The sequence below is a fragment of the Lissotriton helveticus genome (genome assembly GCF_964261635.1).
Source record: "Lissotriton helveticus chromosome 1_1 unlocalized genomic scaffold, aLisHel1.1 SUPER_1_unloc_1, whole genome shotgun sequence".
NCBI lineage: Eukaryota > Metazoa > Chordata > Amphibia > Caudata > Salamandridae > Lissotriton > Lissotriton helveticus.
The window spans coordinates 7,650,962-7,674,829 of record NW_027611648.1 but is presented as its reverse complement, the minus strand read 5'-3'; the positions used below and the strand labels follow the sequence as shown (position 1 = coordinate 7,674,829).

At 45.4% G+C, this 23,868-nt stretch overlaps 1 long non-coding RNA gene across 1 annotated transcript in view; it reads left to right on the top strand.

Annotated features, from left to right (window-relative positions):
* LOC144805404 (uncharacterized) overlaps positions 1 to 23,583 on the top strand; it is a 48,897-nt gene extending 25,314 nt beyond the window's left edge. Inside the window, exons 2-3 of the long non-coding RNA XR_013605508.1 lie at positions 21,523 to 21,691; positions 21,787 to 23,583. This is a non-coding gene — a long non-coding RNA (uncharacterized LOC144805404). The remainder of the gene's footprint in view (positions 1 to 21,522; positions 21,692 to 21,786) is intronic.
* The last annotated feature ends 285 nt before the right edge of the window (positions 23,584 to 23,868 follow it).

Below are 23,868 nucleotides of genomic sequence, written 5' to 3'. Positions count from 1 at the left end.
GTGCCGAAAGTGGTCAAGGAGCCAAGCTCGAAGAAAGTCGTCGAGCAGGTGTGTCGAGCAAGGTGTCGAGCAAGGTGGTCGAGTCGAAGTCCAAGAAGACTGTCGAGCCTACACCAGGCAAGGCTATCGAGCCAAAAGGCACAAGGCCCGTCGAGACAAAGTCGGCAAAGGGCGCCGAGCCGAAGTCTGGAGTCCCGACGCCAAAGGCAAAAGCTGCCGATCCGAAGCCGTCGGCGTCGACGTCTGCGACCGTGGAAGGTGATCGAAGCGCAGTGGTCGAAGATACTCCTGCACCTCAGACAGGCAAACAGAAGTCATCGACGCTCGGGTCTTCCCCTGGGGGTGGACCGAGGTCATCGGTCGGGTCGACGAAACTATCCGCTTCCTTCACGAAGCAGGTCTCGGACTTCCTCAAGCGGATACGGGACAAGGCGTCAGCGTCGGAGCCGAAAACGCCTTCAGCACCGAAGCCGATGGCCCCACCGAAGAAGACTTCGATGCCGATCCTCTACACTCTACCGCCTAAGGTGGCGCCGAAGGCCTTTGCACCACGATTGGTGCCCAAGGACTCTGAAGTGTCGAAACAAACTCGCCCGAGTGGAAGTTTAAGTCATCGACAACCTTTATTGGAAGAGCAGTCGGAGCATTTCATTGACGCCGACACAGGAAAGCTCACGCTCTACAAGAGGAAAATTACATCACAGCCTTTGGAGTCATTTGTAATTCCTCTAAAGAGAATAAACCCAGCACCAGAGACACCAGTACTGGTTGAACACATTCTTCCACAGCCTAGGAGGAGTGCAACACCTTCACCCACTTACTCAGATGGAGATGAGGGTGAGCAGGATGAGGAGTATAATTTTCCTGCAAACACAGAGCCTGATGAGCAACAGGACTCGTGGATGGACACAGGTGATCAAGGGGACCAGCAAGCTGTCCATGACCCTCAGGTATATAATGTGAAAACGTCTCCCACTGAAGATTCTGCGGCATTTAATGCCTTGATTGAAAGGGCAGCTACAAACCATAAAGTGGAAATGCATGCTGACCCTGTGGAGGTTGACTTTCTTTTTGACACTTTCTCCGCTGCCGAAAAAACTGTGAAAACTCTTCCAATGCTAAAAGGGGTCCTTAAGCATGCCACAGACATTTTCAAGGAACCCACGAGATCAAGGGTTGTCAACCCTAGAATAGAGAAGAAATACAGACCAGCACCTGGCGACCCAACCTACATACGGGGCCAGTTGCCTTTGGACTCTTTAGTGGTTTCTAATGCCCACAAGAGGGCGAACTCGCAAACCACGGGTGAAGCTCCTCCCCCAGACAAAGAATCAAATGTGCTGGAGGCATCGGGGAAGAGGGTGGCAGCTCAGGCAGCCAACATCTGGCGCATATCAAACACACAGGCTCTGTTGGACAGATACGATAGGGCACACTATGACACCCTAGAGCAGCTGTTGCAACACCTTCCAGACCAGTTTAAAGAGGGAGCTGAGATGCTTATCCAGGAGGGCAAGCTCATCTCCAACGCTGCAATAAAATGTGCGCTAGACGTTGCGGACACGGCAGCGAGAGCAATCAACACTAGTGTGATGTTGAGGCGTCAAGCATGGCTCCGCATCTCAGGGTTCAAGCCAGAGATACAGACTACTATCCTCAACCAGCCCGTTAACCCAGACAGGTTATTTGGTCCAGAGGTTGACACCACCCTCGAAAAAATCAAAAAAGATACTGAGACTGCCAAATCCATGGGTGCTCTCCAGTCTCAGCAATTCAGAGGGAACACTTTTCGTCGCTCAGGCAATCGAGGTGTTAACAGAGGACACTTGGCACAGCAGACGCAATTCAATAAAGGTGGGGCGCAATCCTCGTACCCCAAGCAGGGTAGAAGAGGTTAACGGGGAAACAGCGCCAAGGGCAGAGGCAGAGGCAACAACAGTTCCCGTTCCTCTGCCACCAACAAACAGTGACTTCCTGTCACTGCCCCCCGACCATCCAACACCTGTCGGGGGGAGACTCCAACAGTTCCTGCCAGTCTGGAAGTCCATCACCACAGACAGGTGGGTAAGGAAACTTATCCAGTTCGGCTATTGTTTGGTGTTAACATCCACTCCACCCAACATACCCCCAAGACAACGTCCTATGTCAGCAGAGCACTTGCACTTATTGCAGCAGGAGGTTCTTGTGATGCTGCAAAAAGGCGCAATAGAGCTCGTGCCGGTGGAGGAAGAAGGCACAGGGGTGTATTCCCTGTACTTCTTAATCCCAAAGAAGGACGGCTCACTCAGACCGATTCTGGACCTCAGGCCTCTGAACCAGTACATTCTCTCAGAACACTTCCACATGTTGACACTGCAGCAGGTTCTTCCATTGTTAAACCAGGGAGACTTCCTCGAAACCTTGGACCTCAAGGATGCTTACTTTCACATACCACTCCATCCATCCCACAGGAAATACCTCAGGTTCACCATCCAAAACCGGCATTACCAGTTCAAAGTCCTCCCCTTCAGAGTGACCACTGCCCCCAGAGTGTTCACGAAATGTCTGGCGACAGTAGCGGCGCACCTCAGGAGGCAGAACATACATGTCTACCCTTACCTAGACGACTGGCTAGTTCAGGCCAAGTCGGCACAGCAGTGCGCCGCAGACATGTCCCACACCATTCACCTCCTTCACAGTCTGGGGTTTTCACTAAACTATCCAAAGTCGCACCTTTAGCCAGCCCATGTGCGGCAGTATTTGGCGCAACGATAAATACTCTGGCTGCCACAGCTCAGCCAAACCCAGCGAGGATCGACCATATCCAGTCGCTAATCCAGAGGTTCACACCGCAACACTCACTCCCAGCGAGAGTGTTCATGCAGTTGATAGGCATGATGGCCTCCTGCATCTTCATAGTCCCACACGCACGGTTGCATATGCGTCCGCTCCAAGAATGCTTGGCGCATCAGTGGACTCAGGCTCAAGGACAGTTGAAGGACCTAGTGTTGGTGACCGGTCGGGCATACAACTCTCTGCATTGGTGGAATCCACACAACCTTTGCAAGGGCCTACCGTTCCAAGAGCCTGTGCCACAGATTATCCTGACAATGGACGCATCTCTCCAGGGATGGGGAGCTCATGTGCTCCACTACACGGTGCAGGGACTGTGGACGACGCAGCAAAGGAAGATGCACATCAACTACCTAGAACTGATGGCAATCTTCATGGCACTCAAGTCCTTCAAGGTACATCTGTGCAACAAAGTCGTGTTGATCCGGACGGACAACATGACGGCCATGTACTACATCCAAAAGCAGGGAGGTACACACTCTCCACAGTTGTCTCATCTGGCTCAGAGCATGTGGAAGTGGGCCATTCAGAGGAACATCTTCTTCATGGCGGAACACCTCCCGGGCAAGGACAATCAGATGGCGGATCTGCTCAGCAGGTAAAGCCACCAGATGCACGAGTGGGAGTTACATCCATCAGTACTCCGCCCGTACTTTCAGCAGTGGGGTCATCCAGAGATAGACCTGTTTGCCACAAGGGAAAACGAAAAATGCCAAAGCTTTGCCGCCAGGTTCCCTCACCCACAGTCGCAGGGCAATGCGATATGGATGAACTGGTCAGGCAAATTTGCGTACGCTTTTCCCCCAGCACCTCTCATTCCGCTGGTGGCAAGAAAGCTAAAGCAACACTCGATGACGCTCATCCTGGTTGCTCCAACGTGGGCACGCCAACCATGGTACACCACGTTTCTAGAACTCTCCGTGGTACCGGATCAAAGGCTGCGCCTCACACCCAGACTCTTGACGCAGAACCATGGCGACATTCAGCATCCAGATCCGCAACAGCTCAATCTGGCGATCTGGCTCCTGAGGTCTTAGAGTTTGGCTACCTTAATTTGCCTCCTGAATGCATGGACATCATCCGGGAGGCAAGAAAGCCCACTACCAGAGCTTGCTATGCAGCATAATGAAAGCGGTTTGTCATGTACTGTACAGAACACAATATCAACCCGCTAGATGCATCCATTCCTAACATCATCTGCTATTTGTTACATCTTTACAAATGCAATCTAGCATATGCTTCCATTCGGATACACTTAGCATCTCTCTGTTTTCAGGGTGCCTGCCATTAAAGCCTTCCTAGAAGGGCTGAAACGGGTCATTCCTCCCAGGACCCCTGGCTCCTGTGTGGAACTTCAATGTGGTGCTCACCAGGTTGATGGGCCCACCTTTTGAGCCTCTACATTCATGTGAGATTCAGTTCTTGACATGGAAAGTGGCTTTTCTCATTGCCATCACGTCTCTAAGACGTGTTAGTGAGCTACAGGCGCTCACGATACAAGAGCCATTTATACAAATTCAATCAAACAGGGTGGTGCTCTGCACTAACCCCAAGTTTCTTCCTAAGGTGGTGTCGCAGTTTCATGTCAATCAAACCATTGAACTGCCCACATTCTTTCCAAACCCAGAAACAGTAGCAGAAAGAATGCTCCATACGCTTGATGTCAAAAGGACGTTAATGTACTATATTGACAGAACACAACATTTTAGAAAGACACAGCAACTCTTTGTTGCTTTCTCAGCCCAGCACAAAGGCAACCCCATTTCCAAAGCAGGAATAGCCAGGTGGATCGTTAAGTGTATTCAGATTTGCTATCAGAAAGCTAAGCGCACTTTAACGGTCCCCCCCAGGGCACACTCCACACGCAAGTTGGGGGCCTCCATGGCATTCCTAGGTAACATTCCTTTGGAAGACAATTGTAGAGCAGCCACATGGTCTACACCACATACTTTTACCAAATATTACTGTGTAGATGTGCATTCCAAACAGCAGGCAGCTGTAGGACAGGCTGTTCTTAAAACACTTTTTCAAACTTCTGCAGCTGGCACGGGCGGCCGCCGTTAATGGAGGGACTGCTATGTATTCTATGCTATAGATATGAATTTAACAGCCCACATGCCTCGAACTGAATATGCTACTTACCAGTATGCATCTGTTCTTGGCATGTAGGGCTGCTTACATTCATATCGCCCGCCCTCCTCCCCGGCGCCCGTAGCGACTGCAGACTTTTCTTGCATTCAATCATTAGCATGGCCATCGCTTACACTATTACACTCCATCTTTGCCACAATGGCTAAAAACAATCTGGGGATGGAGTCGATGCCCATGCGCACTGTAGTCCAGGGAGAAGCCACCTATCTCGTGATACTTCGAAGACTCTTCCAGGACAACAATGTGCAATCATCCGGACCCAATACTAGGCGGCGATCTATGCTATAGATATGAATGTTAGCAGCCCTACATGCCAAGAAAAGATGCATACTGGTAAGTAGCATATTCATTATGCCACCCTAAGGGGCCCCTCACCAAGCACATGCATACTGCCACAGCGGCCTGAGTGTCTTGTTGCAGACAAAACTGAAGAGCCGACCTGTGTGTCATACCCATGAACACTGCTAGAGGGGTGTCTTCCCATATCTCAGGCAGGGAGTTAAAGTTCACAGATTTATATATTGCAGCTCATCACCTGTGAGGGTTTACAGACGCTGTCTATGGGCACCGGGAGATAGTGATTTGCCCAGAATCACAGGATGTTGCGCTGAAGCAGAGACTTGAGCCCGGAACCCCATTTCCCGAGACGGCAGCTCTTGCTGCTGCACCACATCCTCTCCCCCCTGTGAGGGCATATCTGCATGAAATGCCCCTGATGCCCCTGCAATATCCTAGTCGATTCCTGGATATTGTAAGTGACCAGGGAAGTCATGGTAAGTACATAGGCTGGACACTCGTCATTATGAGTTCGCCGGCTCCATGATGGCTTCACTGAAATATGTGATGTTTATCACCAAGCATCTCAACACAATAAACCTGCACTGATTTGTGTCGATTTTATTAAAAATTGCACGCAGAGGGCCCCTTAGAGGGGTCCCATGAAACCTACCAATCCTCAGAATGGTCCTTGACTGGCCTGAGCCAGCCTGCTACCACCAGAGTGTGTTCTGACCTCAGGGGAGAGTGCCTGCGCACTCTGAGGCTGAGAACAATGCCTTTCCTGGGTGGAGGTGTTCACATCTCCCCCTGCACAGGAAGAGCCATCCGTGGTGGGGAGCTTCAGAGGTCTTGCCTCCTTTGTAATGCGACCCCAGCCTCTCCTGTTCGAAGGAGCTGGCCTCCATCCTGTCCTCACCCCTTTTTGGCAGCAGGACAGGTGGTAAACCTTTGATAGAAGAGGAGATGAGCCCCCCTCTGCCAACTCCAGCCCTCGGGTGCTGGAGGCTAGGTCAAGTACACTTTTCAGTGCCCCCCATCTTGAAGATGATGGGACTTATCCAGTTAGGGCTAGGACTGTGTCCTCCTCTCACAGAAGGTGAAAAAATAATGCAGGGGTTCTGCCCAAATAACCCTCCCAAACCTGGGCTAGGTACGTCACAAGGATGAAAAAGTAGAACAAAGGGGGTATAGAGGGATCAATTGGACAACAAACTTTATACACAAGATATATTTAATTACCTTGTAATGTACAATTATTTGTAAAGCATATGATTTCACAAATTCACAAACACAGATATACGCATCACAGGACAAGGTGGCACAACAGCAAAAATAATATATAGATGATACATATTTACAATATATATATATATATACATCATACAAATACATTATATACATTACATATAAAGAAACAATGTGTACCCTACAAAAGGAAAGAAAAATAATTAGGATAAACAGTATTCACTATAACCTTAAGTGATATAAAGCTATAAAGGAAATCCTCTCCGCGCCTAAGTTGTAAATTCTTTATACACAAAAATATAGAGAAGAAGGCGCCAGAAACGAAACACAATAAATCAATATAAGGGGACTCCTTAGAATGGTGTCGACGCAGTCGCGCTTCCGCCAAATATTTCTTTAGGCTTCATCAGGACACGGGTACTGGTGTACACGTCCTCAAAAATGAGGGCGTCTACTCAAATGTCCCAAATTGGGTATGCCAGTTCACACGGGGCAAGTCTATACTTCATTCAGCTCCTTCTGGAAACAATCTCAGTGAGCAGAGCCACGGCAAATCCAAAGAACAAACACTCAAACCTGCACCCATCCGCTAAGTCGGATCTCACAGAAGGTGGGCATGTTAGAGTGCGTAGACACCCCAGGCAAAGGGCCCATTGGACACTACCTGTCACTCCCTTGTAACGCCCTTAAATCTAGGTTTTAGGTGGCATCCCCAGTCCATGAACTTCAGTTCCTGACCACCTACTTCCTCCAAGCCGCTGTTACTTACCTGTAAGCAGCCTCTGTCCGATTGCCCCAGTCTCCTTTAGCTTGTATGGGGTTTCTAACCTTGAACTTGCACTTGGGCGCCCACGTGCCGCTGGTGGTGCACTGTTGGTTCTGAACTGAACCTTGTCCAATACTGACCTTAACTTCCGAAGAATGGTCTTGTAAGTGGATGTTGCCTATACGTATGTTGAATGTTTTTTTCACCCCATAAGTTAACATTGCAAAGTCTGAAAATTGCACGAATTATCCACTTTTTATATTGGACAGTCCTAATATTGCAAAACATATTTACTCTAGATGAAATTCTGTGGTTCTGCAAAATAAATCTAACCAAGTATCATTTTATAAATTGATATCAGATTTATTCATTGAGTGTGTGTCATTTATTACCACTGTGCGTACAACAGTGTGTGTCATTATTGCCACTGTGTGTACAACAAGTGCTTAACAGTACCCCCGGATACATCTAACTGCTCCCCCACACTACCACAAAAGAGCATTAGTATCATCTAATTTAACCTCTGTAAAATCTCTGGGGATCCACTGGACACTCTGCACACTATGGTATACTATATTGAGATTTGCATTTGTCACCCCGAGAGGGATGGGTATGCTCAGACGTGAGTCCCATGCTCTCCACACCACTGTAGTCAAGCTATCCTGGCTGAAGACGGCTGAAATGCCAGAAACCGGTCCTCGGAAGCTTGTTTCCAGTCCAGGGAAGGCATGGCTTGGCAGTTCGGGCTGGACTGTTCCCATGAGGCACAGGGTCAAACCGATTTGCATATGGCCATGTCTGAACTGGGGTGGTGTGGAGTGGAAAAAAACGATGGATTTAGGCCCAGATCTCTGTACTGGGGTGAATGTATGACATTGTTCTGCATTCTGTCCATCAATTGTTGTTTTTGCATACTATATTGAGACTCACACTCAGACAAGCTGGATGTGGAGGGACTGGGAAATGTCTTGGAAAACCAAATGTACCAGCTCCCGCTGGATGTGGAGGAGGCCACGACCATTTATAATAATTGGCTTTTGGATGCCTGTGATCAGCTTGTTTCTCACAAAAAATGGACTCCCAAACGGGCCTCTCCTGCAGAGGTGAATTGGCGGAAATTTTATGACAAAGCAGAGAAGGAGAATTACAAAACTTGTATTTTCAGTTACAAGCAAGCTCTTTTGGAAGCTAAAAAATGAGTACTTCTCGTTACAAAATACCATGGCCGAATCCAATTCCAAAGAATTGTTTAGAACTATTTTTAATGTTTTAAGTTTTATAAAGCGCATAGCTGCCCCAGTGACGGGGTGTCCCAGCGCTAACTAAGCCATGGCTGAAACACTTCAAAGGAAAAAGAAGAGCCTAAGCTGGAAAGAGCCAGGTCTTTAACGCCTTACGAAAGGCCAGATGGTTCTGGAGTCCTCTGATAGATGTAGGAAGAGAGTTCCAGAGGCGTGCCGCCTGAACTTTAAATGATCGACCGCCCGCTCTAGCTCTGAGAAAACGGGAAGTGCAAGCCAAGCCCGCATTAGCTGAAAGCAAAAGGCGGTTCTTTACATAATGGGCCAGCAGACTCGCCAAAATCTGCGGTCCTTGGTAGGTCAATATTTTATGAGCCACACACAAAGACTTAAACTGGATTCTTTTCGCTATCGGTAGCCAGTGCAATTTAGGCAGAAGGTGCGAGACTGAGCAAGATCTGGGCAAAGCTAGCAGGGCGCGAGCTGCTGGGTTCTGGATTCTCTGCAGGCGGACAATACAGGACTTGTTGACGCCTAAATATTAGGAGTTCCCATAGTCCAGCCTTGACAAAATTGTAGCCTGAAGGATGACTTGGCGAACTTTTGGTGCAAAATAGCCAAGTAGGGGCCTCAACCCTCTTAGGAGACCAAAGCAGGATCCAGACAGGGCCTTGGATTGCACATCAAATGAAAGTTCGCTATCGATCGAAAAGCCCAAATATTTTACAGCCTTCTTTGGCTGGGGTGCAGGTTTAAGTTTGACAGGCCACCACTGCTCTGACCAGAGGGAGCTGTCTCTACCCAGCACTAGAATTTCTGACTTGGCAGCATTCAGCTGTAAACAACTAGCTGCCATCCAGTCAGAGATAGCTACCAAGTCCTCTTTCAATGTGATGAGATTGTCTTGGCAGTTCCTCGAAAAAAGTGATGACTAGCTGGGTGTCATCGGCGTATGAAACCAATGACAACCCTCTGCTTTTTGCCAGCAGGACTAGGGGCCGTACAAAGATGTTAAAAAGTGCAGGGCTCAATATAGAGCCCTGAGGAACCCCGTGTTTAATAGCATGTATGTGAGAATGAAACGGTGGTGCCACCACTTGAAATGCTCGACAGATTCTGCCAGGACTGACTTCACATATGCCTCAGTAACCTTAGCCAGAAAAGGAAGCTGGGAAATTGGACGAAAGTTACTCGGGTCCGATGACTCCAAGGAAGGCTTTTTTAAAAGTGGAATGATTTTTCTAAACTAGCTAACCCTGCCACTCCAAAGAAACAGGGGGATGCAGAATTTTGTAATAAAATAGCTGGCTTTTTTAAAACCAAAGTAGATTTTTTTTTACCTCGCTCAATGGTCTAATCAATGATACTCAGACTGATTTCAATCTAACAGAATCATGAAGCTTAGGTGCCCCGGCAGAACTACTGGAGCATTTCACCCCGATTGAGAAGGCAGATTTGGGCAAATTGTTGTCTATGCTAAAATCAGGTGCCCCTAGTAATCCGTGTCCTGTTGGAATTGCTAAGCAAATTCCGGAAACTTTTGGAACGTCTCTCACACCCCTGCTTAATGCAGATTTCCGGACTGGAATTTTTCCCAAAAATTGGAAAAAGGCTCTGTGCTTCCTCTTCTAAAGAAGTAATCTTGGCCCTAAGGACCCGAATAATTATCGTCCTATCTCTAGGCTTCCACTACCTGCCAAATTACTGGAAAAAGAAATAAATAGCCAAATCAGCAACTTTATCTCTGCCAATAACTCCTTGGACCCATCGCAATATGGGTTTAGAGCTTTTCACAGAACGGAACTGGCTTTAATAAAATCAACCGAGGAAATCAGAGAAGCAGTGGATAGGGGAGGTAATGCCATCTTAATCCTCCTGGACCTATCCGCGGACTTTGATGCGGTCCACCGTAAGGTCCTGCTGAACAGGCTCTCTGATATTGGTGTGAAGGGCTCAGCATGGAAACTGCTACATTCCTTCCTGTCTGACAGAGCTCAGACAGTAGATTTAGATGGCAACACTTAGGAACCCTTCTCACTTCCCTGCGGGGTGCCACAGGGCTCGGCGTTGAGCCCTACGCTTTTTAACATCTAAGTGGTACCCCTGGCCAGTGTCATCAAGTCGTTTGGTTTCCAGCTCACCTCCTACGCTGATGACACACAAATTGTGCTATCACTGATGGAGGGTGCGGAAAGGGAGGCGGGGGAGAGGTTCTATAATTGCATGAGCTCTATTTCCACCTGGATGTCGTCCAACTGTTTAAAACTCAACTCAGCTAAAATTGAGGTGTTAAAATTTGGCAATAATCCCTGGGTCTGGACCCCAGACTGGTGGCCGGAGGATCTAGGATCGTGCCCTACACTCTCTAGGAAAGCTAAGAATTGGGGAGTCATGGTGGATAACAAACTCACCATGGGGGACCTAGTGAATCAGGTAACTTCAGCAAAAAAATCAGTTCTTCCTATCGGCAGAAAACCTAAGGACGGTTGTCACTACACTCATTATGTCCCGTCTGGACTATTGCAACAGCCTCTATCTTAATGTTCAGAAACAACATATGAACAAGTTGCAACTGGTCCAGAACGCGGCAGCGAGAATGCTGACGGGAACCCGTAGGTTTGCTTCGGTCAAAGGAGAACTTAAGAAACTGCATTGGCTCCCAGTTCCACTTAGATCACGCTTCAAGGCACTTTGTGTCGTCTTTAAGGCGGTTAATGGGATTGGTCCGGAGTTTCTTAAAACCAGACTTACATGGTATGTTCCTACGTTACTCCGGATCCAAATTAGTCCAAACCTCCACCTTTAAGAAAACTAATTGGGGAGGCAGAAGTATTCTCCACTGTGCCTCCAAAGCATGGAATGAACTTCCGTTCCATCTCAGAAATGCGCTAAACCTTTTTTCTTTTCGCAAGGGTTTGAAAACATGATTCTTCTCCCACTAAACAGCTGATGCTCCCCAGGTCACCAGTACTCAACGGCAGGACACCCTAGGGTAGCAGTGCGCTTTACAAGTACAAATAACATAACATAGACACACAGACACACACGCTCTCTCACTCACACACATTCTCACACATACCCACCCTACCTCACATAAGAAACATATAATTAACTTCTAAATGACACCTTCCACTAGGACCATTAGTAAACAGGTTCATGCAGAATTCAAAAGATCCTACTTGTAAGGATATCTGTGCAGTCATCCCCATGACAGGAAAGAAGAAATGCAAATGAATTAATAAAATGCTTTAGGGGCTAAGCATTCTTAAATTAAGAAATGAATGAGAGATAAGCCAGGAATAGAGAGAAACAGAAAAAGAAATAAGAAAGAGGACAAAAAAAAGTGAAATCTATCTATATAAATAAAAATGTAACTGTTCGTTGTTCAAAATCTAAAATCTCCGAAAGTACTCCACCGATTGCTTTGAAGTTTTGACACAACATTGGATTTGAAAACGTGCGTGTTTTTATATACACAACGTTGGATTCAAATACACGTGTGTCGAATACGTGCGTGTTTTTAATCGAAGGCCCGAACAGACCCTATTGATTTGGTTGATGCGCAACAACTACAAGGGACGCATAGAGGCAATAGTCTACATATATTAGGATGGACAGTTGGTGTCAGGATGGCAGACCGTGAAGTGGGTGGAGGAAGGGGGGAGGAGTTGGTTCAGTTTGCAACATAATTTAAAAGAACAGGATGCAACCGCGACCTGCGGTTCTGTTACATGTTATATATTAAGGATGCGTCCAAAAGCTACCATCTGTACTGTTTGTTTCTGTTATATTAACTGATGTGATGTGATTTAAACATGTATCAAATTGATATCGGTAAATACTGGATAACAAGCAGCAAAAACAAAAAAACATGGGTACTTGCTATGATACTGTACAGTTTGTTTAAATTTTTTTTTTTTTAAAAAGCTCAGGGCCAATCTTTAGAATTGTGCGGTTTAGATCTTGCTTCTCACAGGGACAATTATATGTTGGGTGTTCTAGAGTCGGAAAACCAGACAATCTCTACATCTGCACAGACAATGGAACAACAAAAAATATTGTATACCCACAAGCATTGTGAAATTAAACATATTAGAAACGTGCGCTTGTCCTTTTCTTTCTTTTCCATTTAACCAGACTGAGCCACAGCAACGCGTGGCCGGGTACAGCTAGTAAAGATAATAAAAACAAGGGAAATAGAAAGTACGAAAGAAAGAAATGAGGCTCTCATATATTATATTCAGTGGTGCTTGTAATACGGCGGCCAGGATATCCGTCACGGTTCTGTCTGACTAACCCTGCCAGCGAACTCTAAATCAGGCTCTTGACACTTTGCAATGTTGCTGCTGTTAACTGTGCACCATTACTTCTGCAGAAGTCACGGGCAAGAGACACCTGGCCGCCTGTAACATACTTTTTATAATTACAAGGGTGTGATAACACGGCATAAACAACAAGTGCAGATTAAACCGCAGGGTTCCAATAAACCCACACACACACACCGTAAGATTACGCTGTACTAAACACACAAGCCTCAATAACAGGTAACTAATACAAACACTGATGGACATAATGAAGCAGAACTATAGATACATGCATAGCACAGACAAGATAAAGGTCTTGATTTAGAGTTTGGTGAGCAGGGTACTCCTGCACAAGCGTGGTGGAGTATCATGTCCAACAAACGGATGGTCTGCCTGACCTAATGCAAGTCAGCTGGATTGTCATTTGTCCAGCCTTACTTGAGTGGCATTGATGTAAATACATCGGACGGCCCTTCCTCTCTAGATCAGGCAGTCTGAGGTATTTTTCTCTTATTCAGGACCACCAGGGAATACCTGGCAGTCGTGATGAGAATTTGTTTTTAAATGAAACCCACTTCCTGGGAGAAAATTAATCAGGGAGAAAGTTCCAAGGGTGTGAGGGTGATTAGTTATTGGTTTTTAAAAATCAACTCCAGCTTTGAAAGCTTGTTTTTGAAAAACACAAAAGTTGGTGAATGGTCGCCTGAAACATCCCCAAGGGATCCAGAGAATTGTAGATAAACTTCCTATAGATGGTTGAGATTGCTTTTTCGGAGGAGTGTGGCTCAATGGTTAGAGCGGCAGACCCTGATGCAGAGGTCTAGCCCGGGACCAGGGTTCAATTCCCGCCTCGGCGGGTCTTGGGCTCAATTTCCTCAGACCTGACAATTCTCGCCTCGGTGCCTTGTCTAATCATGGGTCCCTCGCTGCAACTCTGGGCAATAGCTTGCTTAACCTCTACACCGGCCCCAACAGCGCTAGGATGCCTGGCTTCACCCTGGGGGTGCCCAGGAGTGGACACTTCACAGGGAAAGCCAGGAGGGGTTCCATAGCGGTATGAGTAATAGCCGCTTGGTGGCAGCGCGCTCTACAAATACCTTGACATTTACATTTACATTTGCAGAGCTTGACCCACCTGCAAATGTCAGAACCGTCTTTAGTCACCTAATATACCGTTGTTGTAGGATTGTGAAGGACACAAGCGCCTGACTCCTCCACACATCGCCCGGCGTTCTAAGCTAATCAATCCCTATTTTGTAAAGCCCTGCAATCCTCCCACTGCACTTAAAAGATCACCATCATACAGTGGAGTAATTTCAGTCAGCTTGGCTTCTCAGCCTAAACACTTGGTAGCCTCTCTCCACACCCTTACCACTGTTTGGATATGAGTTGGTAGGGCGCACTCATACTTTCTTCGATACAGCATCGGGGTGGGGTAACCTCTCTTGCCCATGGCCAATCTATCTACCCGGTAAGCAGGATCCTCACGGTCCGCAAAAACCCAGTTGGTGACTGCCACCAGCTGCGTGGCCCAGTAATACTTGCGAATGCTCCGGACCGCCAGTCCACCTTGAACTCCCCTCTGCACCTTACTCAGCTTGAAGAGCCACCATCCCAAAACAGGAGCTGAAGTTCTCAGTCTACCTTTTAAAAGAAAATGTCAGGTGGGATCTTAAAGGACGTTTTTTGCACGATGTACAGGAAACCCTGGAGGGTCATCACTTTAAATAGGGCCACTCGGCCCAGTAAGGAGAGCGGGAGCGCCCACAAGTGTGGGGCATCCCAGCGAAGCCGGTCTAATTTCAGAAGTATGTTCCTGCCCGTGGCTCTCTTGTAATGAACACGCCCAAATATTTAAAGCCATGTAGTGCCACTCAAACTGTGCACGTAGAGTCCAGCCGCAGGGTCCCTGCCACCAGCAGGAATATTAAGGACTTCTTCCAGTTGATCTTATATCCTTAATAATCTCCAAATATGTGAAAGATTTGTAGGATTCGTTCACTCGAGAAGGCTGATTACGTATCCTACACCAAAACATCAGTGTAGAGGGAGATTCTCTCATCCCACTCTTGATCAACTGGAATACCCCATATGAGAGATCCTGGCGAACCTACGCATGTGTGAAGAGCATAGGAGACAAGGAACATCCCTGTCGGACGGCAAAGACTCGGGAGACTGTGTTATTGACGCGCATGCACACTAGAGGGGCCACATACAAGAGCATGACAGCAGCGCCACTGGTTCAGCAAAGGAATCCCCTGTTGCATGTGGTACTCCATTAAGGTGTCGGAGATTTAAGCGCGTTCCCTAGTGTGGCATAAAGCTACTGTCAGCAGGCAGATCGCTAGGGCCTATGCAAGGACCTTAGTCTCAAAATTAAGCAGGGAGAGAGGTCTATGAGACCCAAACTCAGTTACTGGTTTGTCCTTTTTTGGGATGACCACCACCTCAGACGTTCTTTGGTCCTCTGGGAGACACCTTTATTTTCAGGCAGTCTTAAACCTCTTTTGGAGGTACTCCCTGATTTTATCCATCATGCTTTTATATAATTTTGAGGGAAGCTCATTAGGCCCTGTTGCTTGTCTTGTTTGCAAGGTTCTTATTGTCTTATTTATTTAGTCTACTGTCAGGTCTTGGTCTAGTGCGTCTCGGTCCTCATTCATTAGCATTGGCAGGGTCTGGTCTTTCAGGAAGTCTCTCCCAGTATTTCCGTCCCCTTTGTTGTAAGTGTCCTCAAGGATCACTGGCTTGAATTCATCCTATAGCACGTAAGCTGATTCAACAGGCCGCCCGTTCTCCTTAAAATAGAAGTCTGCTCCATCTCTCATACGAGCTTTGAACGTCTTGTCTTTTAAATATCACGGATCACCCCTTGGGGGTAGCATGAAGTCCACAACCGGACTATCGAGTTGCACCTCCACCAGCCAATGGTCTGTGATTCCCACTGCTATGTGCGTAGCGGCTCTGAAATCATCTTTATGGACAGTCTGGGTGAAAAGATAGTGCAGGGATGCCAGACTACCATCTGCTGCAGACAGGTGCGTCCGGTTCTGATACCCTCTTGCCCCCTGGGGCATTTAGGAGTATCATGAATATAGTATAGGTGCAGTTCTGTCACTCTAGTCACCCCAATGTGTATATGCTCTGTCGTAAGCGTTTTATCCTTCCACAGGATGAGTCAGTCTTGTCTGGGTCTCTTGCCTGTTTCCCGGCACTTGAATGGCACGCGCAAACACTCGAGAGAGCAGTGACCCACCAGCAGGCTTTTGTGGAGAGCTTTTGTCCTGGATGTAGGGCTGCATTCCGTAGGGCACCCACTCTGTCTTTTCTTTGCAGTTGCCTGAAGATCAGCAGTCCCAAGGTAGCAGTCACACCTGACCTGTCTGTAAGTGCAGCCCCTCTGGAGGCCCGACCGTCAGCAATCGAGGCCACACTGTGGCTGGCTGGACCACAGGTGTAAGCTCAGACACTGGAGCAGTTGTAGTCCCTCATGGGCTTCTGACACAGAGTAGTCAGAAATTCAGCAGCTAAAAGCCCAACACAGGCTCTCCAGGAAGACAGTAGATTCAGACCCTGTTGTGTTAGGAATTTGGCAAATTCAACCTTGAACGGGCAGTTGGCAGCACACAATCGTCCAACTGGGCCTCAGCAATCACGTTGTCGTAGAGTTTTATTTTCTGCCTTGAACTGTTGGGAGAGTCTTGGCAGGGGAGGAGGGGTCCCTCAGACTAGCTGGTCCTGCTGGATGGCTTTCCGGCCCGCCCTACAAATAACGAGGATGTGTCGGACCTTGCTTCTTCCAGGACAGCCTTGTCCTCCTGCTGGATAGTCAAAGTCATTTCCCTTTCTTACCAGACAGGCAGGCTTCTAGGCAGACTTCTTGGCTCTTCAGGACAGGTACAAAGCTTCTCCATTAAGTAATTCAGCCTGCAGGTGATGTCCCTTCAACTTAGATAGACTGTCAGGCTGACACCATCCCTGGTGTCACAGCAGGCACCTGGGTACTTTGTAGAGCACATTATTCCTTGGTAACAGAGGACTTTGAACTAGGGTATAAAAGAGGATTAGATGGTCCCACTTGTATACACAACTGGCAGGCAGGAGATGCAGTTTACTCTGTCGCACTCTCACATTGCTTTTATGCTACGCACACCAACACCCTAAACACGCACATGATGTTAGTGCAAAGTCTGGTCACAGGCAGAGAAATGGAGCATTACATAGGTGTGTCATCTATTCCAGGTGTAGCAGTTCTGAATAAACCCAGGGCATTTTTTTTTGACCGGAAGCTTCTCCCTTCTCCTGGATGAGCAGTTTATTGTGTATATGCAGGCTTGGATAGCTAAATTTTTTCGTATTAATCGGGGTAGTACTGATCCTGAGTATGTTTGGGATGCATTCAAGGCTGCTTTTAGGGGAGAAACCCTTAGTTATGGTTTGTATAATCAGAAGCAACAGGCGTTAAAGGAACATGAGCTATATCAGGGTCTGGTCAGAGCTGAAGAGGCTCTAGTTCAGGGTATACATATGGGTAGGGACATTGGGGCATTAGTAGTAGAAGTGTCAAAGATCAAGGCGAAATTAAATCTCCAATGGAGCCAAGAGGCTGCTAAAACATATGTAGTAAGACAGCGACTTAACTATGAATATGGGGAGGCCAGCGGTAGGTGCTTGGCACAAAAATTAAGGATGAAGGAGGCAGCTGAGAGAATCAATTACATTTTGGATAGTAATGGCCAGCGTGTTGAGAATGAGAATGGTGTACTGGAGGTGTTCAGAAGTTTTTATGAAGCATTATACATGGATGATCAATATGATGTCCAGAAAGTCAAGAAATGTGTATCTCAACAGTGTGAGCAAGATATTGGGGAGGAGGACGTAACGAGATTAGAAGCTCCTATTACAATGCTGGAACTCGAAGAAGCTATTAAGGAACTTGCAATTGGTAAGGCTGCGGGCCCTGATAAATTACCATTGGAGGTATATAAAGCTTTCTTCGAGTTTATAAAAGATGATATGTTATTAATATTTAAAAGAGCACAAGGTGGATTGGCACCGAAATCGTGGGGCAAAGCCAGTATTATTGTGTTTAGAAAAAAGGTAAACCAGCGTAGCTTCCAGCATCGTATCACCCCATATCTCTTTTAAACGCGGATGGCAAAATGTATTAAAAAATGTTGGCCACTCGGCTTGCCACGGTAATATCGCCACTTGTGTCTATTAGACAACATGGCTTTATCCCTAAGCGTGGCACTACAAATCATGTTAGTAGAGTTATTGCATTATTAGATAACGCCAACGCTACTGGGGACCCGCTGAGCCTTATTTTGTTAGATGCCGAGAAGGCGTTTGACCGAGTGTCTTGGTGTTTTTTATGGGAAGTAATGCGGCAGCGGTGTTTTGGGCAGCAATATATAGTAGCAATACAAACGCTATACTGCCAACCTGTCGCTAAGATCTGTACCCTGGGCCTCGAGTCAAAAGCAGTGGTAATAAAGTGGGGTACTAGACAGGGCTACCCCTGCTCCCCATTATTATTTGCCCTGTATATAGAGCCTTTTTTGAAAATGCTTGACCATAGCCCACAAATACAGCCTGTTATTGTTCAGCAGCAACAATATCGGGTTCTGGCTTACGCAGACGATGTTGCGGTGCTTTCTGTTAAACCTGCAGCAGCAATACAGGCAGTAGAACATCTCGCTGCAGAATATGGGTCTGTCTCGGGATATAAATTAAACACCGCCAAAACGCAAATCTTGTGCCATAATGTTAGAGGTTTTAATGACCCAAGGGTCTCACAGGAAGTAACATATCTAGGAGTGCTATTAAGGACGTCGGCACCAGCATTAGTTGGCGCTAATTGTTGGAAGCTTTTACAAGGGGTGTGTAGACAGCTTGATCGGTGTGAATGCTTGCATCTGTCATTAGTTGGCAGGTGCAATATGCTGAAAATGATGATCCTGCCAAAAGTACTGTATTTTTTTTTAGATGTGTTCCACTTGAAGTCTCACGCACTCATTTGACACACCTACAGTCATTATGTATGAACTTTATATGGGCACGAGGGAAGGCCCGCAGAGCTGCACGGTTTATGGTGTTACCTAGAGCGGTTGGGGCGTGGTCTGTACCGGACTTTACACTCTACTACTAAGCATGCATGCTCCAACATATGAATATACTCTTTACTGGAATAGGGCCAAGTGTGGCTGCTGAATCTCCTGCTATATATCATATGTTGCTGGGGTCAGATGCAAAAAACTGTTTGTTCATTCACCTAGACTGGAGCTATTATAAGCGCACAAGATTCAAGACTGTATTAGCAGCTTGGAAGGTTTGGAAAGCTATTAAGAAAATGTTCATGATAGAGAAAGTCTCCTGGTATACCCCATTAACTGTTGTTACTTGCTTTCCGAGTGTATTTTGGGATAGGACAGTGCAGAACTGGCAGAGTAAGGGTATAAAAATAGTGGGGGATTTGTATACGGAAGGGGGTCTGAAATTGTTTAATCAGATCATGGAACAATACCATATACCCGGGCAGATTTTTAAAAATATTTACAAATTAGGAACTATCTCCTCACTGCCCGGTGGAATATTCAGACTAATTCTCTTATTGAAGCTAGCCGAAAAGCAGTAAGAATAGGGGGGTTATATAGTTGTATGTTGGAAACAAGATCCAATGATTTGTAAGAACATAATCGTAAGTGGGAAAGCAGGTTAGGATGTTCTGATATTAGTTTGGAGACCTCCATTGAATTAGCTAGTCGATAATTTATGACTGCTAACCTGTCTGCCCAACATTATAAAAATTTTTTTATTTATATATGATACCTCATAAGATTGCCAAATGGGGTGGTGGACAGGAGGGGAAATGCTTTCGCTGTGATAACCCTGATGTAGATGTGATGCATATCTTCTGTACGTGTCCACTATTAAAAGAATTATTAGAGCATGTTGATACATTTCTAACTGCTATTTTGGAAACACCTATTGATTTGTCGCCTACGCAGCTTTTGTTGGGTGTAGAGATGGGGGTAAATGCTGATAGTGTGCCAAGGAATGCTATATATTTGAACTTTTTAGCAACAGCAGTATTAAGGCTATGTATAGCTTCAAGCTGATAACAAAGGGAACCCCCCGTAGTTTGAGGCTTGGAGGGCTAGGTTCTAGGCTAAATTTAATTTAGAGTATAGTTTGTATGCATTAAAAGGTAGGCATAAGCGAAAGCTAGGCTTACAAATTTGGGGTCCTGTTTTATCTTATTTGGATTTTTGAATGGCAATTTTTTTTTGTTGTGTTTAATCTATGTACTAAAGTTGGGCATACCAGAAGAAGTCGGTCTGATATGGAACTGTCCGAGTTAAATGTATATGCTTAAATGTGGTGTGATGGTTAAGACGCATGTACTCACTATACTTTAATTTGTTTGTACTCTTGTGAGTTGAATACTCATGTATTGCTAATAAAAAACAAAAAACAAAAAAAATAAACATAGGTGTGTCAGCAGGACGCCACTCCACTGATCATGATGCAAAGATCTCATCAGGCTATTGATCCTTACAACAGGGTGCATTGCCACCACCGCTCTAGCTGTTAAACCCATGACATTCCTCTGGCTTAAATAAGGGAACACTTGGTGTGACACTCCAGGTCACAGGACCGGTCCAAGACCTCTCATAGTCCCTTGTTAGAAGTTGCACAGTGCTGGAGTGGCTGAAAAATCTAATGTAATTGTTTTTTTTTAAACTTTGTGGTATATTTACCCCAGCAACATGCAGTCACAAGTTTGACGCCATGGACAGGGGAGTTGCCACAAGGAACAGATTCTTCTGCCTGTCAAATCACATGCCATTCACTATTTCATAGTGTTTTTCTGCTTTTATTTACCACTTGTTTTAAGCAGGTGGTAGATAAATGCATGTGGTTGGTTGGGCGATGGGTGAATCAGGGGAGGGGAGGGTAAAGAAATGTCTAACAAAGGGAAGAATTGTGTGTTTCTCCCAGTTTGTATAAAAACAGCATAAGTCTTGGCTGCTTCTGCTGCACCCAGAGTCTTGTGCGTCTTTTCAGTCTTATTTTCCTGTCTGGAAAAAAATGGTGTCCTGTTTTTCTGCACCCGGTACATCCAGGTGCAGAAAAACCTAACAACTGATAATCAGGTGGAATAAAATGAGCACATGAAAGTACTCCTTAATTTCATTGCCCTTGATTCATACTCTGGACATAGTTGAGGGATATGTCTAGGCATAGTCCTCGCAGCACACAATAGATTTGTGTGCAACAGAGACCAGAACTCAAAAGTCAGGATACCAGATACAAGTAGGTGGTAACTCAGGGCAGGGGAAACGCCTGTTGTCCATGGAGGGGAAATTCCCGTCCCAGAAATCTACATTAAAAATTAATTAATAGTATCCTTTTTTAAATATCTGTTTGGTGCCAGTGCATATGACTTTAATTTCTGCCTTTGGGATTCAATGTTACAAGTCCATAGGGTGCATGTATCCTTTGTGAGCTTAATAAAATGTTGAAAATTCTATAAATCCTCACTCCTACATCCAAGTACTCTCAGGCTACAATTCTACACTCTGCTCTGTATGAAAACCAGCTCAACATTTTCAAAATTCTGCAACTCTGCATTGATTTGGCTTGTAAATTATATTTTGGGAAATTTTCATGTATTAACTATTTAATTTTAATACTATAGGTGATTGAAATTACTGACGAAGAAAGCAAGATTTAGCACCAGGCAACTGAAGTCTGTGCCATAAGAAGGATTATTTTGAAAAACTGAAGGACATCCAGCATTCTATGTTTAAACAATTTCCAAAATCTAGGTGTGGCGAGGAAGTGGGAGCTGAGGAAAGTACTATACTGTAAGTGAAGTCTCTAATTTAGCATTTCATTAACCCAGAGCAAATCCATATCTGTGTACAGAATAACCTTCATCTAAAACATCATGTAATTCCAGAGAGGAAGCACACACTGCATAAAAAGAAAGTTATAACAAAAGGTTTCTTCTGCAGACCATCAAAGAAAAGACGCTGAGAGAAGACTCTGAAGCTGACACGTTAACAACCAAAAGAATGGAAAATCACCTTTGTTCAACAACTGTTTTTAACCAGTTACACAAGTTTGAGACTATCTGACTCTGGGTAGAAAACCACGACCCACTCTGCTAACTCTTGCGAAAACCTTAAAAATTCACCACTTTATTGTGTTCATAACCATCTCAGATTGTTTATTTTTTATTGTGTACTGTTCTGTAATTCTATGTAAATCGCCTCAACAGTATCTGCTGTGAATGAGTGATATGTAAAACTGTTCAATATAAAAATGGATTAAATGAGCACAGTTGTGCTATAGGTAATGTAAATAAATCCTCGTCTTCAGAACTACAAAACTTAACCTTACACCAAACATAGAAAGGGTAAAAGGAACTGATGTTCTGAGACTCGTGATCCACAATAGTACTGTGCACGTTCTAACGCCCTCAGTTACTGCCATTACGTCAGTGCAAAAAGGTACTTATCAGTTTAATTAATAAATATCAGACTAACACCTTATCACTGCATTGCTAAGAACCTATACAAATAGATTTGAGAAAATCTTCAGTCACAAAATAAGTTGCTGCCGGATAGGCTATAACCTAAAGACTATTATCTGCTAGAAATATTTCGACAGGTGTTACAGGACTGCTTCCAGACATAGTTTGCTCAATTCAAGTGTTAAAAAGATTACACACAATTTCTTTTAGAGATAAATGCTGAACATTATCTAAACAAGCCTAACTCTAAAATCGGGTTCACTCTTACTGTGGCATATAAGCAAGAGAAAACTAAACGTAGAGATATTAACTCTAGGAATACACCTTATAAAAACACGGACTGTGAGAACAAATTCAGTGTTCAAAACCGCCTCAATCAAGGCAAAATAACCTAAGTTAGGGGAAAAAGTTACATGTGCCAAAAAAGATACAGCCATAAATCTTATCTCACAGAATTTGACACAATGCACACTGGGGGAAACCACTCTCAGTGCAAAGTATGCCAAAAAAGTTTCAGGCGTAAATCTTATCTCACTGTGCATATGAGAATCCACACTGGAGAAAAACCTTATCAGTGCTCTGAATGCCAGAAAAGGTTTAGTGTCAAAGCGAGTCTATATCTACATGCATTAACCCACTCTGGGGAAAAACCTTACCAGTGCGCTGAATGCCCGAAAAGTTTCGCCCATAAATCGAAACTCACTGAACATATGAGAATCCACTCTGGAGAAAAACCTTATCAGTGCTCTGAATGCCAGAAAAGGTTTAGTGTCAAATCGAGTCTATATCTACATGCATTAACCCACTCTGGGGAAAAACCTTATCAGTGCGCTGAATGCCAGAAATGTTTCAGTGACAGAAGAGGACTTACTATACATACAAGGACCCACACTGGGGAAAAACCTTACCAGTGCTCTGAATGCCAGAAATGTTTCAGTGACAAAAGAAGACTTACTGAACATACAAGGACCCACACTGGGGAAAAACCTTACCAGTGCTCTGAATGCCAGGAAAGGTTTTGTAACAAACGACGTCTTTCTCAACATGCAATAACCCATTCTGTGGAACAACCTTATCAGTGCTCTGAATGCCACAAATGTTTCAGTGAAAAAAAGAGTCTCACTCGGCATATAAGAACCCACACTGGGGAGAAACCTTTTCAGTGCTCTGAATGCCAGAAATGTTTCAGTTACAAAAGCAGACTCATTGAACATACAAGAATCCACACTGGGGAAAAACCTTATCAGTGCTCTGAATGCCAGGAAAGGTTTTGTAACAAACGACGTCTTTCTCAACATGCAATAACCCATTCTGTGGAACAACTTTATCAATGCTCTGAATGCCAGAAATGTTTCAGTGTAAAAAGCAGACTCACACGGCACATACGAATCCACACTGGGGAAAAACCTTATCAGTGCTCTGAATGCCAGAAATGTTTCAGTGTAAAAAGTAGACTCACACGGCACATAAGAATCCACACTGGGGAAAAACCTTATCAGTGCTCTG